Here is an 18,958-nt window from a genome sequence, read left to right as displayed (position 1 = left end):
CATACAAATTCAGTGAAACACTGTCCCTTTTGTTAATAAACCTGGGTAGTAGCAACCCGCACTGACTCCTTCATCTTTTGAAACCAAAGAACAGAAATGGGGATGGGATAGAGGAAATATTTTCCAACTGTGAGTTCTATTGGGCGATTAAATGCTCAAGGAAACAAAGCTGAGGATATTTTTATTCCTCTGGTCATTTTACAGAAACACTGTAAAATATTTAGCAGTGGACAATTGGGAAGAACACAGACCAAAATATTTAATCGGACCTGTTAATAGCCTGGTACTCTAAACAGTCATCTTAACATGCAAGAAAGGGGAGCTCTAATGAAAGGTAAGATGAGAAGTGGGAAGAGCAAATACTGAATTTAGAGCAGCAACAAGGAATGAACGTGCCGGTATAGTACAAGAAGGGAACAGAATGGTTGCAGACGAGCTGTTAAAAACTCTGCGAGGGAAGTGACGGAAGACATAGAATCAATACCAAGCCTGGAAGAAGGGTCAAAAGAGAGAAAAAACAAAGGTAGCTTCTTTTTTTTTTTTTTTTTTTTTTTTTAGAAATAAATATGTTCAAGGTTTGGGGAGGAGGGAATAATCTAGAATAGAAAGCTATAAAATTATTATTTATGGCTTGGAATTTCATCCGAGGTTTTGTGACTTGTTTCACGGTTAATAAATTAACTTAATAGACCCACCCACTATTCTGATAGAAAAATGGCCCCTCAGTTTATACTGAACTGTTTATTCTATATATTGAATACTCCCTGTAGGTGATGGAACACTTGAGACTGCCGACTGTCAACAGAGCAATCTGACACTTGGTATTAATGAGTCAATAAATATGCCCTTTTTGTTATGTATAAAGGCCCAAGATGTTTTTCTGTCTTTGATTTTTCCTATTCATTAAAAATACACGCCTTTCAAAGCATTCCCTGTCAAACAGAGATAATGGAGATTTCATTGGCCATTGCCTTACACATGCTGATATATCTTCTAAAAAAAAGTGCCAGAATGTTCACACAGGAGGAATCTGGCCAGCTGGAGGGCTTTCTTGAATAATAAAATATAAAATTAAAGCATTTGTAACTGTTGTATTTAATATAAAAATCTGCAAAAGGTAATGACCGGATGGGCAATTTAAAATAAAATCACCAGCAGTCAGAGAAACATAACTAAAAGTTAGCAAGGGGAATTATGTTCCAGATCTCTAGAGAGCACAGTTGGAATATGGCATGTATTTTTTTTCAATACAAAGCAATTACGGGCATCTCCAAATAACAAAAATCCATAAAATGTTCTGGTGTTCTTATTCAATTTTTTTTATTAGATAATGTTGAAAAGTTACAGGATCCCATTGCATGCTGACAGCTCTGCACATCTGATAGGAACACTGGAGGGATATAAATGCTTACGTAATCAAATGCTGTATATATTTTTAAACATGTTTAGTACAGCATCATGAAAATGAATATATGAACCTGTAAAAATTGAGAACTGTATTTGTCCCTTAAAGAATCAAATTCAGTGCCTGTGTATATGCTGAAACAACTCAAAGTGAAGCCAGTACAAGATGTGAAACATCATGAAATACAATTTAGCCTGTAATAAATCATCTAAATTGACTTTTGCAACCTACTGCTGATGGTGACCATATCGCCACTGTGAGAAACTCATCAACCTTCTCATCAATCATCAATTTTCTTTGCATGCTGATGAAAATTTTAAATACTTAAAAGGATTTCCAGTTATTTTGAAAACCAGGATGTCCTGCTTCCAGACTCACTCTATAGAAGCTAATCCACAGGAAACTCTATTTTAAATTTTAAAAAGTTTCTTCCCATTCAAGTTAATCAAGATGGGTTAAGCTGTTCCTAATAAGAAATTATAAACATAAATGAGAAGTTGGTATCAGACTCAATTAATAAAAATTTCAAGTTATAAAGAATAGTACAGTAAAGAACATTTCTTTGGTTTACATTTGGCTTTGGACCACATTATAAATTGAATGGCAATATGTTTAGATTTTTAACTATAACTGAAAAAATTATTCTTTAAAATATTAGTAAAGCACATGTTAACTAGCTTAAAAATGGTTTATTTCTAGATCTCAAGGTAGATATCCATTAGAAATCTTCATTCAGTAAGACTGCCCCTGATAGGGTTTTCCTGGCATTAGTACTAAGGTTATTGGTATTCAACGTTTTTATCGATGATCTGGAAGTGAATATAAAATTACAATTGATAAAATGTGTGGAATCCATGAAGAGTGTCAGACTGGAAGGAAGAAAACGATGTGATCTGAATCATTTAGCAAGCTTGGATCATTAAAATTTTATTTCACCATTGCCAAATTCAGAGCTATGAGTTTTATAGTAAAGAATACAGATTTTATTTATGAAATAGAGGTTTCATCCTGCAGAGTAATGATTAAAAAAGGTTCAGAGTCAGAATGGAGGGAACACTTGCATTCCTTCTGCTGTCAAGCTATGGCTAACAGAGAGAATATGACCTTTAGGTCTACAAATAAGGAGGACTGAATAGAAATAAATGGGTGTTATTATTTTGTGTAACATTAGTGAGACCAGGCATGCAATACTGCATACAGTTTTGATGCCAGTAGTTTCACTGTATTTGCAAATCTGCAGAAGGTAATGCAACAGACATTAAGATGATACAAAGAGAGGAGAACATGCCTTAGACTGAAAGACTGCACGTAGGTCAACCTGTTTATATATATAAAAAAAAAAAGACTGAAAAGATGCTGTCTTCAGAAAAGCCAAAATTCTGTTTAACAAAAAAGGTGTGATATGGACAACAGCTGAAGCTAAATAAAGACAAAATTAAACTGGAAATAGCACACAGATTTTTAACTACGCTTAGCTACTTGAAGTGATTATCCAGGGAAATGGTGGGTTTTCTGTCCCCTGATATATTTACCCTAAGGCTGGAAGTGATGGTTTGGACAAACAAGTTATTTGGCTTGGCATAGCAGTGAGAGAAGTGAAAAGGACAGTGGTATACAAAGCAGACTAAAAGATGTAGAGGTTTCTTCTAGCGTTTAAAAAATATATAAATCTATTCCTCTGTCTCTACTTGTATTGAGAATGACTAAAACAATGAAAGATCATAACCAACATAGGGTATACAACCGCAGTCACTGCTAAATCACTGTGGGCCCAGGCTGTCCAATGTTCTCCAGGGTCTCAGTAGGGGTGAAATTACTAGAAGTATGGAGCTTAGGGGATATCCATCCAGGGAATTCCCTGCTCTAGCAGGGCTCCCTCAGCTCCTTTAGAGTACACAGCCGTTTTAAAAATCATTCCTGTGCAGTCAGAGATGTGTTCTTCTTCTCTCTGGCTGCTCCACATCCCAATACACAAACCAGTGTCGGGAGGAAATGGCTTAGCATGCCTCGACTTCAAAATAGAACTGCATCTGTTCCTCTCTGCCTTTCATCAGTTTTATTTCAGTGTTTTAATTTTTAATGGCTTCAGTAGTAAGTGCCAAAATACTTTTGTAGATTAGACTTTACTGCCTATCTCTGATCAGAAAGATATCTAGACCAAGGGAAAGGAGAACTTTCACAGTTCCTTAGGAAAAAATGGGGGAAAGGTTGAACATCTTAAAATATCTATAAAACCCTCACTGCAAGGAGGAATTAAAACACATGGCATAATGTAAGAGTTTGTCATTCTGCCCCACTGCTGTCTTTTTAATTTTTTTTTATATTTTGCTGGCTAACAATATCTCACATGCCTTGATTACAACATTTTGACTCTAATAGCTAAAGGAATATTTTATTACGATCTCATGATATTGAGCGAGCTGAACATAAAGGATGTCTGGGAGCAGTGAGATGCCATTCCTTAAAATTACTTGCTACATAATATGCAATCAGTTCTTCATCTGTACAGTTTGTATCATTTGTTCTGCCTCACTCAGCTTGTACCTCATTAGTTCAAAGAATTCGGATATAACTCTTCCCACTGGAAAAAGAAAGATTTTAATCATTTACTAGTATAAAATGTAATGCTTTCTATTTCCTTTGGTGGACAAAATACAGAAATTTTTATATGCACATCTGAGAACTTCTGCAGTCAATTATTTCATAAACACCTGACAGTACCCCTGCAACTTTCTAGTTTAAGAAAAAAGTACACGTATCATTCTTTCATAGAAAAAACTGAAAATAAATGTGAAAACAAATCAAATTATTTAAAATGGAAGTACAGATACCAATCACACACATAAATTGCACTAATTAATTGCAACTGTTAGTCCACTGATATCCCAAATATGGTCTGTATACCTAAAGTAATTAAAAAATTCATAATTTATTACTTTTCTGTATATTTTCTATTATCTTAAGTATCAAACACTTGAAGCTCCAATACACATTTTTGCATGCTAATTGATAACTCTTCTCTGATTAGACTACCAGTTAAATCATGTTTTCTTCATCCTTTTAGTTCTCAAGGAATTTTCTCATTGAGTTTAATGGAAATGATACATTTTCACTTTATTAGACAGACATTTACACTTTACCCAAAAGGCCTAAGTGATTGGAGGTATGTATTTTATGTATGTATTTTATGTATGTATATTATGGAGGTATGTATTTTATGTTTTACCAAGGAAAAAGAGAGTATCTAAGCCATGACTTAAAGGGGAAAGAGAACAAATTAAGAGGAGGCTGCCATATATGTTGCTTTCTCTAGTTACATTTTCATAAAATTAATTAAATTTCATAAGGTTACAGGTATGCATGTCAGTAGGAAAAGAAAAGGGGCTGCAAGCACTTTGCAGGACAGATTCAGAATCAAGAACTATCTCGTAAAATTTGAGTTATAATTCAAAATTATAGTAACAAAGGCAAATGCCAAGTGTCACAAATTAAAATAAATTAAAAAATGGGGAATAACTAGCAGATAGCAGATTGGGAAGTGAAGTGAATCCCAAATCATACCAGTCATACACAATGCTGCTGCAAAAAAGGGTCATTCAGTATAGAATATATTAACGTAACTGTCATGTCAAAATAATAAAAAATTGCTCTGTGATGAAACCTCAACTGAGTGCATGCACAGTTTCAGGCACTGTCGTGCAGGAAAGATATAGGCATGGGGGAAAGCATGTGGAGGAGAACAAAAAGGGAACACATTTAGCAAACATATCTCAGGGAAACTTGAAGGAATTTATTCTAGAAAAAAGGGTAAGAAATGTCTTTCAGTCTGTAAAGAGTGTTTGTAAAGAGTATAGCATTCAGCTATTCATCATGCTAACAGGAAAGTTCAACTTGCAAAAAAAAAACAAAAGTAAATTAAAATCCAGTTGGATATTAGGAAAAACCTTCCAAAACTGCCAGCATCAGGAAATTCTGGAGCAGTTTACTACGAGACATCGTGTTTAGTTTATTAAGACCTGGTTAGACCAGCTGCTCCCTAATTAGGAGCCATGACCCCAGCTGGAGTCAGAGCTTTTCTTATCCGGTATGAAGAAGCCCAATGGGCGGTCAGCTGCCGCAGGGGAAGGCAAGGCAGAAGTCACACAGGGAAGCAGACTTACCAGCACAGAGCTCTGAGAACTGCTGTGTTAGACAAACATCTGCATTTTTAAGGATCTATCTGATTGCCTAAAGTACACTCTAGTCTGCTTCAATGAAGTGAGTTAGATTAGATCTGCAATATCTCCAAACAGATACTCCGTGAAACAGATGTCCTCGAGACCTCTGGTCACCCTACATGTTTAGGATTTTAAAAGTTCATGTGCATCAGTTATATTAGATTAGACAAAAAAGATAACTCTGCTAGCCTTTACAATGATGGTAGATTATATTTTTACATAATTGTGCAGAAAGAATATCTGAGCTGTAAAGTCAGTGGAAAGTACACCATGTTCTTTTCTAGTTTTGCTGAGGAGGAGAAACGTTGTCCTGTTGTATCATAGTAAAGAACCTTCTATTTTATCATTGCACCATTTATGAGCTTTGAAAATACCATTTCACCATACACAAAAAAAGCATCTGTGGCTAGAACTATAACATGTCCAACAGAAAATCTGAATCTTCCAAAATATAATTGCAAAGCTTCCTAGCTGCTTGTCCAGGTTTGTAAGCTTGTTTTTCTATTCCGCAGGCTGCCCATAGCCATTTACTAGTAGACAAAAATACTTGGGAATCTGCAAAATGACAAGTGTTATCACCAAATCATAGAATAAACCAGGTTGCAAAGGACTGCAGGACGTTAGCTGGTACAACACCTTGGTCAAAGCAAGGCTAACTACTCAGAGTCACATCCATTGAAGTTTTTAATATCTCTAGGAATGGAGAATCCACAGCCTCTTTATCTCTCTGTTCTACTGTCTCTAAAAAGTCCCTCTTCTAGAATAATGTCTCATTAAAATAAGGACACTGAACAATTACCAGTGTGTTTTACATGGGCTTTTTTTTTTTCCTTTTGCAGGGCTTGGATATTTGGTTCATCAGGAAGGTCGAAGAGATCCAACCTTGTTTTTTACAGTCATTCACTCCTGTGGGTTTACCCAACATATGTTTTTTGGGTATGATAATTAACAATCAAACAACTAAGGCATCTCCACAGGGCTGCTCATAATGATAATGGAGGAAGACCTTCATGACTCGACATAGTTAAGTCTATCCTTTTGTATTGTTGGGTTTAAATAAACCCAAATTCCTTAAAGGTAAAGCAGTGAATAAGCTGTGAATTTTGGATTAAGTGATATTCAGATATTAAAGGGAATCTTTTAAGTACTTTTTTTTTTTAATTATGTGCCACTAAATGCTATCAACCGCATTGTTATTATTTGTGAACCACATTGACCTTAATATGGCCATATATCAGAGTGATACAAATTGCAAATTTTGTCCAATTTGGAAGTCAAGCCACAATTGTACTAGATTTCATAAACTCAGGGTTGCTGTCCTAAAAATTTTCTACATGCCCTATTTCTAGGGTCCTGTTTTTGTAAATAATAATGGCACACACTGAGCTGTGTACTGAGTCAGCAGGAATATTCACATTGTACAAAGCTAAGCATGTGTCTTATAATTCACCATAGCATCTGGACCTAATTCAAAACAATGCACTGCATTTACTATATAATAGGGAAAGAGGGGGAGAGAGAAGAATCGTGCATGTTCTCAGAGTTTTAAGTGTCCACAATTCAATAGTTCAAAAAATAAATGTTTTTGTCTATGACTGTAAATAATTGTCTCTCACTGTTTTCTAATGTATCCATTTTTGTTTGTCTAATAGATAGGTAGCATCGGATATGCACCTTGAGGAAGGATTTCAGAGATGGTAGTATTCCTGAACAATGAAATAGTTAGAATAAGAAACTATGTATCAGAGTTAGCTTTAAAAAAAAAAAAAAAGAAAAAAAAAGAAAAATTGAGGAAGAAATAAATGAGAAAAGTAGGTGCAGGGTGATTAACAGAGGAACGGACAGTGAAATACAGCGACTTAGAACAGGAAAGGCACTGTAACTGTTTTTTCATCTTAGGGAGCTTCTCAGTGAAACACAAGACAGAAAGGTATTGAACTGATACTGAAGTTTCTGCAAAATTGTGCTCACAGATTTCAACTCCGGATTTCCCTGAGAGGAAATGTGCTTGTGAAACAAGCAGATGGTCTGAGCCTGTGAAGTGGACCTGAAACGTTAGTGATGTTTCAAAAGTTACTGCATATGTGTAAAACAATAGTAGGACATAATAAAATGCATCCATGGCCTCCCAGACAAAATGTTGGAGAAACAGAAAATATCTTCAAAAGCTGGTCAGAATTTCTAATGGGAAAAAGTGAACCTATCCAGATATGGTAGCCATAACTAATGGCGAGAACATGAGAGTGGGAATCAGATCTCCTGCACTGTATTCCCTGGTATTTATCAGCATAAGCAAACATTTTTTTTCCTATAACTTCATTTATAGATCTGAAAACTGTGGAGATGGACCATTTAATACAACTGAGGTATTTAAATAAAGGGAGCCCTATTCCAATTGCTTTCATCTGCAAATTTATTCTTTCTGTCCTATGTAGCACAAATGGCTTTTGATATATTAGGCATATTCCATTACTGAGGTCTGTGCTTGTGCTCCCAACACGTCACTGAAATAATAAAATATTTGCCTTTGGCTTCCACAGAGGTACAAACAATTTTCTGACCACTGTATAAAAAAATACTAAATGATATGGGATTAGTCTACATCGTGTGACAGAAGTATTACACAGGCATTTTCCCTACTAACAAGCAGTCTGCTCTTCCAGGATGCTTATAATTTTTCATTCCAACCATGCTGGCATGAAGAGTCTTTGAAATAAGTGGATTTAGTTTGAAAAAACCTTCTCATTTTTAATTCACTGGTAGGCAAGAAAGACATATCTTCAGGTTGTTTTACTAAAGTAAAATAATCTAGAGGTGAGAAGGAGGGTTAGGATATTTTAGGAGGGTTAAGATAGTTTTACATAATTACATAAAAAGACACGTCTTTTATGTTCTTTCAGAGGATACTGTCTTAGTACTGCTACCAGGCAGATAATTATTTCGTTTGCACAAAAAAAAACGGTCCATGCGACAGCGGTGAAAGTTGCTGTTTCAAAACTTGCTTAATGACCCATGGTATAGAGAAAAGGTTATCAGGAACTTGCTACTGTCATTTAGGGGAAGTATTGCAAAAATATACTATAACATATGAAGTGTAAAATAATTCCAGGCAATTCTTGCTGGATAATAATGTACAAAGTAATTTGCAGTCAGCTGTTACTTTGCCTCTCTCCTGGGCTCAGTACTTGAGCAAAGTTCCCATGATTTCTGGGGAAGAACTAGCTGGGACTGTTTTCAATGGTATCTGCAGATTAAGCAGAATTTACTCCATTAAATCCTGTACTTCACAAAAAACTTTAATATAGAGCATAAAGCATAAGCTAGACCTATTTCAGATAAAACCAGAAAAGCTTTCAAATACAGAAATATTATTTAAAGGTTAGCTATCCTGTAAATTGTCATTAGGTATAAAAATTTGTAAAATTAAAAATAATTTATTTCAATTGATGAAATAACTACTGGTTTTAAATGTTTGCTTTAATATATTTTCAAATTGTACAATATGAATTTTTTCCTTAGTCCTTTGTAAAATGGTATTTTCTGCATTTTCCAGCCTTTAATCAATAACACCCTGCTGTTACTGTTGGCCTCTTTTGTGGAGGAGATCAAATTGGGATTCCCTCCAGAAATATAATTCCTTAACCATTACAGAATTCCTTAAATGTCAAGAGGGCAATTCTCAGTGTTCTCCCTTCACAGAGCTGAAAGAGCTGCCTCTGCTGCCCTGCAGAATGATGAAAGTCATCAGGGCACAACCACACCTCAAAAGGATTCCAAAAAGTAACTTGTTAGTATTTTTATGCTCTTCTAGGGGGCCAAAAGAACATCCTGCACTTGCTGTCTCACTCCATTCCTCAATGCTTAGGATGAAATCGGAGAAATTGTTCTGTAAGTCCTGTTTCCTAGTCAGATTCTGACCTACTGATTAAAAAGAACTGAAGAAATATAAATTACAAAGTTTTATTTCTTTGTTCGTGGCAGACCTTAAAGCTGAGAATCCAATTTTTCAAGTTTAAGAATGTCTTTTTAATTGCACTGAGAGCTGCTGCTTTCATACATGGTTAGCTATTCCTCTCTGTTCCGAACATTCATAGTCAGAGAGATAAATAAAATAGGATATTTTAACACAAAATATCCAAAGGTATGCACAGCACCACTGTGGTACTTGTCAATGTAATAAAAGGTGCTAAAGCTGGTCTGATCAGTGAGCTATTAAATGACTTTTTTTTTAGAAATTTTTTTTTTAAATGTCCACATGTAATACAAGCAGAAATATTATAAATGCTTCAAAAATACTTCAGAAAAAATAGGTGTACTTTATATTTTACTATAAAATGGAAACTAGTCCATAATCTAAACAATGTGATTACACCTTACCCTTCCAGCAGTCTCCAGTAAGTTCATAGAATGACTTCATCAGTTACCAATCAGAAAACATACCCCTAAGCTACAGTATGAGTTTTATTCTATACCTTGCCACTGATTTATTATAATCATAAAGGCCTGTTATGCATCTTGACATAACTGGGCATTAATAAAAACAGAGCTGCATAAGTTCTGCCTTTATAGATGTTTCTGGAATGCATTGGTATTATTTTGGCATGCGGTTTTAAATTGAAGGTATGTGCTCTGCTGTAATGCAGTTGAATTTTTCTTCATCTAAACCACTTGTGCTTAAGAGAGCTCTAGGTAAACATAAGTTGAAGTGGTTTGTGCAGCAGGTACCAGATACTACAGACAGTTTTAAGTTAGTCTCTTTTATGTTCCAAATTAACAGAAAAAGATTTTTCTTTTTCACTGTATAGATCATGCCATTCTTCTTCAACACCCTGTGGAGTTTTGATATTGCTTTCCTGTTTGGCAATATGTTGATGTGGTTTCTCTCCTTAAAAGCTTCTGGATGAATCCTGGTTTTCTTCTTCAATAAACTACTGAATGCTACCAGGCAATCATTGAAGTATTTTGTGCACATTAAAGATGTACAAATAATTTGCAGATTCCAGCGTTAAAAGTCCTGTCTTAAGATTCTCCTGAGAAAGAAATGAGGCTTTATCTTAACCTACAAATGTTATTACATCTACTTTAAGTATACTATGATTTTAATGTTCAACTCATTATACATCTTTTCCTAGTGAAGAAATCAGGTTAGCAGCAAGAGTCAATATAAAATGCTTTACTGTAATTCATTTTGGCTAGGTTCTGGTTATGCAACTGACTCTTCAACCTGGCTACAGATACTTGTTCCATGTTTTACTTGATGTGTGCCTGTAACACGCTAGAAACCCCACCACCAGTGCGGCATAGAGAGAGTAATGGTACATCTCAACTTACCACAATAGACCCTGAATGACAGTTACACTGTCTCCTGTTTTCCAGTGGTACAGTAGCTATTAAAATTTATGTTGTTTGGAATCTGGAAGTTGTAGATTAAGGCAGGGGTCATTGTGGCAAATCCACTGCCAGAAGAAGCCAAAATATTTTTCTGATTAACCGTAGCTAGAAAAAAGGTTGTATCATTCATGACTACCTGAGATGGACAACAATTATGCACTAATAAGATGCACAAGTTCTTAACTACAGTTGATTATGAACCGAAAAATATTTAATTGGTAAAGCAAACAAGCTTTAAAGATAAATATAATGACAAAATGCAAGGTATTTCTGGTGCAGAAGGTGCAGATAATGTGTTTCAGTTCCTGAAGACCTCTCATTTAGTAACTTTGATCTCATCAGTTTGGGGCTTTAGCTCACGTGCCTGCATCTAAATTCCCAATTGTAAAAGCTGCTAGCAAAAATCAGAATCCACAGCATCTGAGACTCTGAACGGAAACATTTTCAAATCCCATGGTGTAATTGTTCTGGTGAAAACTATAGCTAGTGGCAACTCCAGCAGTTTGTCATAATGAAAAAAAAAAAAAAGCTATTCACAAAAGCCTGAACTGACAGACACAAATCTGATGCTGCTCCACTGGGAAACACAACGGGAGTTCTGGTCATCATTTTGTAAGCTTCCTGCAGATTTTCTGTAATTTCTCAAAACATTTCTGTGTGACCTCAAACCTTACAAATTTTTATTGATAACTTCTGAAGGATGCAATAAGATGTCTGTTATTTTTGTAAGCCCTAGAGCTTATGACAGGTAAAGAAAGTCCATTTAATGTTCTCCCTTGCTAAAAGTTGTTCTTTATTCTTGTTGTTACCTGATAAATCTACAATATAGCATAACCTTGCCACCAGCGTTCTCAGAAGTGGTTATATTTCACTTTGTGTTTATCTTTAATTTGGTCAGATTTTTTGAAAGTGAATGTGAAACACTAATCCAGTGATGAAAAAACTTCATTTCCCTTTCTTTTCCCCTACAAAACATACTTTTTTGAAAGCATCATCTGTGTTGTAGCCATAGTACATAATTCAAATCTTCAAATAATTTATTTGCTATTTGTTAAAGCACAATTTTAGTCACTGTTACTTTATACGCAACTCAAATACTGCATTCTACATTGGATTTCGCACAAAAGCTTTAAAATAGCAATAAACAATGATTCCCACTTGAAAAAGAGGCGTGGTCTGCTTGTTTTCTTCTCGCAGAACATACTTCATATGATTCCTATCTAGTATGTGTCTTCATTCTCTAAAGGGAATACGCCTTTGTTGGGACTGGTTTAAAGTCATGGGATGCAACAGTTTCATTGGAGTTGGCTTTCTGTTTCTCCGCTTCACTGCAGTGATATCCCAGATAATGACATCAATGTGTGTATATATCATAGCTCTGTATAAAATATGCTTCATTTCCTCTGATTTTTCCAAAAGAAAACTCAGAGTCATAAAAATGAGTAACATCTTTTTCTTGATCTGGAAATCTCTAAAATCCCTAAGAACAGTTCAGTTGTGACAGATGTTGTTAAATAGCTACATGGGCTGGGTAATTTAGCAGTATGCAAAACGACTAAGGAAAAAACATCCAGACTTAATCATTTTTTATTAAACACAGAACTCCATGCAAGAAAAACAGCAATAAATTCTGGTATTTTGGACCCCAGACTGTCATGGTGCACAACTTTATGCAGGTTTGCAAAACTGATAGGAATCAGAGAAGCAGGAGGAGGCTGCCTTTCCTTGCACCACTTTGCATCACTCCCTCTGGCACTGGGGCAGCATTTGCACTTTTCAAAATAATACCCTCTTTGAAGTCTGCCATCTACAGACATATCAGACACGCATCTAAAGCAGATAGAGATAAGGGAAGGTCAGCAACCTTTTTCCTCAAAGGAAGACCTTCCCCTTTTATGTCCTGTATGTGCAGTTCTGTCTCAAGAACTCTTTGCATCCTTAGAATTTCTCCTCTGCATGATTATTTCCAGGAAAAAAGATCAGTGACGTATTATAGGACGCAGAAGTTTCTGCATTTTTTTTGCAGGAAAATCAAAGAACCATCTTGCAAGTTCCACTCCTATCACTAAGAAATGACTTCTAAGCTACTAAAATCCCCTCTTTGTATATACTTGCTTTGTCTTTAATTTCCTTCTCTCTTTATGAGAACACATGCAGTTAGAACTCACTTAAAATAGACCCTAGTGAAGTTATCAGTATTTTTGTTAAATTTTGAACAGAATTTATACAACGCATGCAGGGGAAAAAATAATTCTATTTCTCAGACCAGAGATAGGCTGGAATATATAACTCTACCAGCTGCCGGTCACAAGTTATACAATTCCATTTTCAGAAATGGCTGTACCTAATATTGTTTTGCTTCCATTTTCAGAAAAATCCATGTGCAATTTCAATTATGTTGGTTTGCATTGCGTGTGCTACATGTGCTTGCTGACCAAAGCAATCATTGTACTTGTCATTTAAGTGCCAGAAGTTTGGGGTTTTTTCAGTCTGCACATGGCCTCCACAGCTTTTTCCATCATGTTAGTAATCTTTTATTTGTTAATCACATTGAGAAGACTGCTGTTAAAGTAGAGCACTGTGGAGTCACCAGATGTATGTGCACAGAACTTCCAATGCCCTCTAGTGTTTCTTGCTTGCAAATTAAAATTTATAGTCTGAAAATTTGTTAGCATGGTTGGTTAGTTGGATTTTTAAATCCCTGTGTGGATACTGAAAACAAACCCATTGTAAATACAGCCACACCATGAAACATAGAAGATTCAGAAAAACTGTCCTCAACTGAGATAGGCTGTAGAATGTCTTCAGTGTTTGAAATTAGAACAGTGAAAAGCAGGATTCTCAACATCTCTTGCAAACTGTAAGACCCCGTTTATTGGTAAACCCACGCATGCAGGACATGCCTGCACAAGAAACGTGATTTATCTACAGTGACACAGTAAGAAAGAAGCCATGACACTTGCTATAGCTAAGGAGTGAATCTTCCAGAGGTTTGGGACACAGGATTAGATAGCTCTGTCCCTGCAGTGCCACGGTCTCCTTTCAGCTGTGTGATCCTATGCACTAGATCAAAATCACCAAGTGCATCTGCTATAGGGAAGACATTGAGGAAGCAGGAGACTATGTCAGATCAAAGTGCCTCGATAAGATGGAAGGCAAACAAATACCTGAGATTTCAGAGACCAGAACAAAATAAAGTTGCATGATAGTTTGATTAGAATTGCATTATCTCAGTAAGAGAGAGCATCCTGTCCTAAATAACTCCATGGTTGTCCTGATTTTTATGTGTGTACACAGTGAGAAATAGCATGGATGCTGGAAGACAAGAGGAAATCAAGCCAAGACATGACACAATGTATTTACAAAGTTCTCTCACAAATTACAGAAACCATAAAGACTACATTAACATCAAGATTTCATCATCTAGCTAGCAGCTATCTAAGAAATAACAACTATTTTTAGAACTGTGAATACTTTGATTTCCTGATAGGTAGCACAGCAGTAGTAATGTATCATTACAGCACTGTGCCCAAGCTAACCAGCTTTGATCACACCTTTGATAGTTGCATCAAGCAACTATCTCATACCATGTCACTCTTACTGTCTACGTTTTTGGCTTGGTAGTTGATAGATCTCTACCCTCCTGCTGTGTGCACTCATGAAGATATGCCCTTTGAATCTCTTTACATTAGCTTCCTGGTCAGCAATTTCTGAATATAAAGGTGCTTAGTTCTGCCTCATTTATCTGAAAAATACTATTTTTAGTGGTTTTTAATACTTCAAACATATAAAATTAAACAAAACAAAAATTCCAAAACAATGTTGTGACAAAACTTCCCCTAATCATTTATGACAGTTTACCTAGTTATTGGCTTGTGTATTTTATGAGCATATTGGTGTTTATTGTATAAATGTATTGGGTTTATAAAAATAATTTTCTTACTTCACAAAAAATTATACACAAGTCATCTTTAAAAAGTAATGATCAAAACAGAGGCACACAAAGTGGTATTTATGGGACAAAGTGATCATAATGTTACTACCAGTCACTGAGGAAGAATGAATGGTAAACTGCAACACAGAAAAACAAAACATCAAGTAGAAATAAACCACCTTGTTCTTTCGTGGTGTTCACAGTAAGTAACAGTCAACACCAGTTAATCCTTTTGCCAATATATAAAGTTTTATGGCAGTTTGTCGTCTAATAGCTTCAGCATTCAGTAGTTTCAGCAGGGACAAAACTAGGCTCAGAGTTTTTTCCAAGTGGTTCTATTTACTTTTTAAGGGCAAGGTAGGTTAGGGGAGAGGCAGCTAAGCTTTGGAAGAAAGGTTTTCTTTTCAGTTTTAATGTTGAGGTGTTGGTTTCCTTTTATTGTTTGTGCAGTCTTCAGAATCAGAAAGCCTTAAGAGTGGCAGCACAGGTGGAGACTGAAATCTAAGCTATAATTCTAGGTAGCTTCAAAATGTAGCTGGAATTTAAGGTTCCTGCTGGGATGTGACATACAAATGATTTTTTTATACTTTTCATGGTCTTCAATTGAGGACTGTGTAAATATCAAGCAGGAAATAGATGACTTAAAAACAAGACGCTATCTTTAATTCTCTTATTTGCAGAAATAAATATATAATGCCGAGAAATTTAATTTTTAGGGATACATCCTCAGGCACTTAACTTCCCATTAATTTTGACAGGTTTGAGGAATTTGAAGTCCTTTGAGGATGTAGGTCTTAACCTCAATTATGCTTATAATTCTGCGCACCATGAGGAAGCCCAGAAATAACTAGAAACAACGAAAAAGAGTGGTTAAGTTCACTTTTAACTGTAGTTCTTCATCATCCTCAAATCTACACCAGTTGAAGAAAAGCCTAGAAATCAGATTTTAATCAATAACTTTTTACACGTCCAGAATGTTTAAGCTATGAGAAGAACTTTTTTAAAAGTCCCTAAAAGCTGGTAAGTAATGGATAACAATTTAGAGAAAAAAAAAAAAAGGTGACTATAAGAAAGATGGGTCAGGACACGTTAAAATAGAGATAGTAATAAAGTTATGTCCCTAATCATTTTACCTGAAATTGTGACTGTGAAAGGCAGTAGTTTATCTGTACAGCAATAATCTCAAAAAAAGTAATTGGAATTGATCGTAAAAACTTTGATCAGCACCAGGTGGTGCTATTCTGCTTTTTTTAAAAATCTTGTGAGCTACTAAAATATTTACATTGTAAAAGAATAGCCTCCGATTAAAACTAAATGAGTGAGAAAAGTATTTGTTTCCTCAAGCTATACATCAGTTGTGTTTGCTTTCAGTGTTATGCATTTATATATTTAAGAAGCAGAGAATTCTACGTATTTGCTTGGAAATTTTTAAATTACAGACAGGCTGTCTAGTCAATATTCCGTAATTTTCCTTTCCTTCTCAGTTAAATAAGTTTAATACACAAACTTAACATTGCTGTTGTATGAATATATGACAGAATGCTTTTTGCTGTGGGTTACTGTCAACGATTGTGACATATACTGGACATTGCCAGCCCCAAATATTAATTAGCATAAGTCAAATCATTAACCATTAATTTCTTTTTAATTATGAGATCTGAAAATAATAAAAGTATGGGGTTTTCTTCTTACTTAGTACCAATAAAGCTGAATTTTCACATTCTACTTTGAAACCACTAGGATTAGGTATAGGAATAATTTTCTTCAAAATAAAAACTAAATTTTCACAGGTGTCTGGAAGCTGGACTCAGAAAAAAAGTGCTTATTTTTGTAAAAACAAAAAAAATCAAGAACAAACACTCAATAAAAGTTTTTGCAAACAAAACCATAATGCAACAACATCATGCTGTTCACCTTGGATGAGACTAGCTGAACAGAAAAGTCTTTGTCTCCAGAAACTCAGACAAGTCCAGAAGGTGGGGATAAGAGGGAGAGAGCGCCTTAAAATCAATTCTAGAAAATAAATCTGGGTTCAAGGTTCAAGAATATTTTTTTTTAATTTAGCATGTTTGCCAGATATTCTTATACTTTGCCCAGATGTTCATATAAAACATAAGTTGCCCCTTTTTATGGTTCTCGTCTATTTCTCAGAAGACCAGATGGTCACAAATCATGTTTACAGACAAATTTACAAGAACTTTATCAGCTTCAGTTTAACAAAATCTAATTATGTTTTATCAGTCTTTGCAATATATCAATAATCTAATAATTTTTAGGATAGCTTTTTCAGATAGATTTAGTCTCCTCATTAGTACAAAAAACTGTCTTAGAGGAAGTAATAAGAATCCAGCAAATTATCTTAAAGGTCATGAGGTAGCCACCCTATTCCCACTATTCTACAAACTGAAAAGTCCTTGCAGAGGGGAACTGATAGATTGATATGAAATGAGTGACATCATCCTACGCTGCTCTTCACTTTATCGCTTACTCCTTAGACTAATGGTTTACTCGTGGACTATTAATTCTTATTTCCAGGGGTTCTTGTATTGCTGACTTTGCCAGTTTGTCAAAAGCATTGCGTTTGTGGCTGGTTTTGAAGAGATGCTAGAATTACAGGAAATTTGTTTGACAAATAAACTGGATTTTCCCTCTTGCTGCTGGAAGGCTGAACTGAAGGCAGACACAGTAACGCACACAGTATTTAGCGCCCCTGCACTCTGACAAGGACAGATCATTAAACTCAGCGTAGCAGAGCTAAACCTTCTGCTCTCTGCAGTGCAGTGCTGATAGAATACAAGTGAGTTAACAAGACAACTCGGGGAACACAGCTTTTTCCATACAGACAGAAAAGAAGGAGCTATTCTTTAAGTGATGCAATAACAGCAAAATCTCCATGTGTTGTTTTTTTTTAATATGAATCTAGCCTTGATTAGAATAAAAAGCAAATCCAGAAGTGGAAGTCCATATTTCATCCTATCAGAAGTGAAAAGTATAGTGTTGCCTGTGCTTCCTGGAATCTTGATAGCTGGTTATGGAAAGGAAGCAGAGCCTGGAAACATCTCCTTGGCACAAATACCCTACCAACCCCACCTCTCAGTCTTTTAAAACATGGCAACAGATAGGCAGTAGCAGCCTGAGTATGCATGTTCGGATGAGTGAGAGCATATCTTGTTATCTGACAACAAATATCCTCTCCACAAAATTACTATCGCTAGCCACCATTAATCAGCAGAAGATCAAGTAATAATAGAAATAAACCAGTATAGGCTTGAAGAATGTTTCTATACAGAATGGCAGAATTTATGCATATTTGTTCTTTATGGGTCATGATTCTGAAGAACTATATTCACTAATGCAAATCACTACTTTTTACTAATTTTTGCAGTTATTCTTAAGCTTTTAAGATAGTAGAAGCATATTTGTTAATGAACCCACTTACCAGATAAGGCAATATAACACAACACAGAACAATCTAGTGCTAATTGATCAGTTTCCTTTATGGGTTTTCATCCCTTATGGTAATGTAGAGCCCCTGCTTGCCTACTACATCCAAAGATAAACATTCTCCTATTTAAAAGGTAAACTATATATGAGCCAGTGAGATGGAAAAAAAAAATAAAATCCTTTGGCTGTCAAACCTCAAATCAGTGTTTTCAGATGAGTGGAAAATGTGGTCTCCGGTTCATCATTGCTGGATGCCTTCAGTTACCACAGCTTAATGCAATAGATATGTGAACTTGACACTCAGCTGCCACAGTTTATAGCTTGGCATAACAAAATAAATGGACGTAGACAGGGGCTTAAGTTAATATGCTGGACTATGAATTGCAGCTAGTAAGATGCATTCTCAGTGCCTGTTCTGCTGCCTGTTACTGGGATAGTTTCATAAGCAAAGAGGTGAGGAAGGATAGAATAGCCAGGAAAGTAACCTCGTGGTCAAAGAAAAATTTGCCATAGCCCTTCGTTTGGGAACTGAGTACAGTAAGGTACAGTCTCCCTTACTCATAGGTA

Source organism: Larus michahellis, chromosome 5, assembly GCF_964199755.1.
Source record: "Larus michahellis chromosome 5, bLarMic1.1, whole genome shotgun sequence".
NCBI classification, from domain to species: Eukaryota; Metazoa; Chordata; class Aves; order Charadriiformes; family Laridae; genus Larus; species Larus michahellis.
This window is presented reverse-complemented; position numbering follows the sequence as displayed.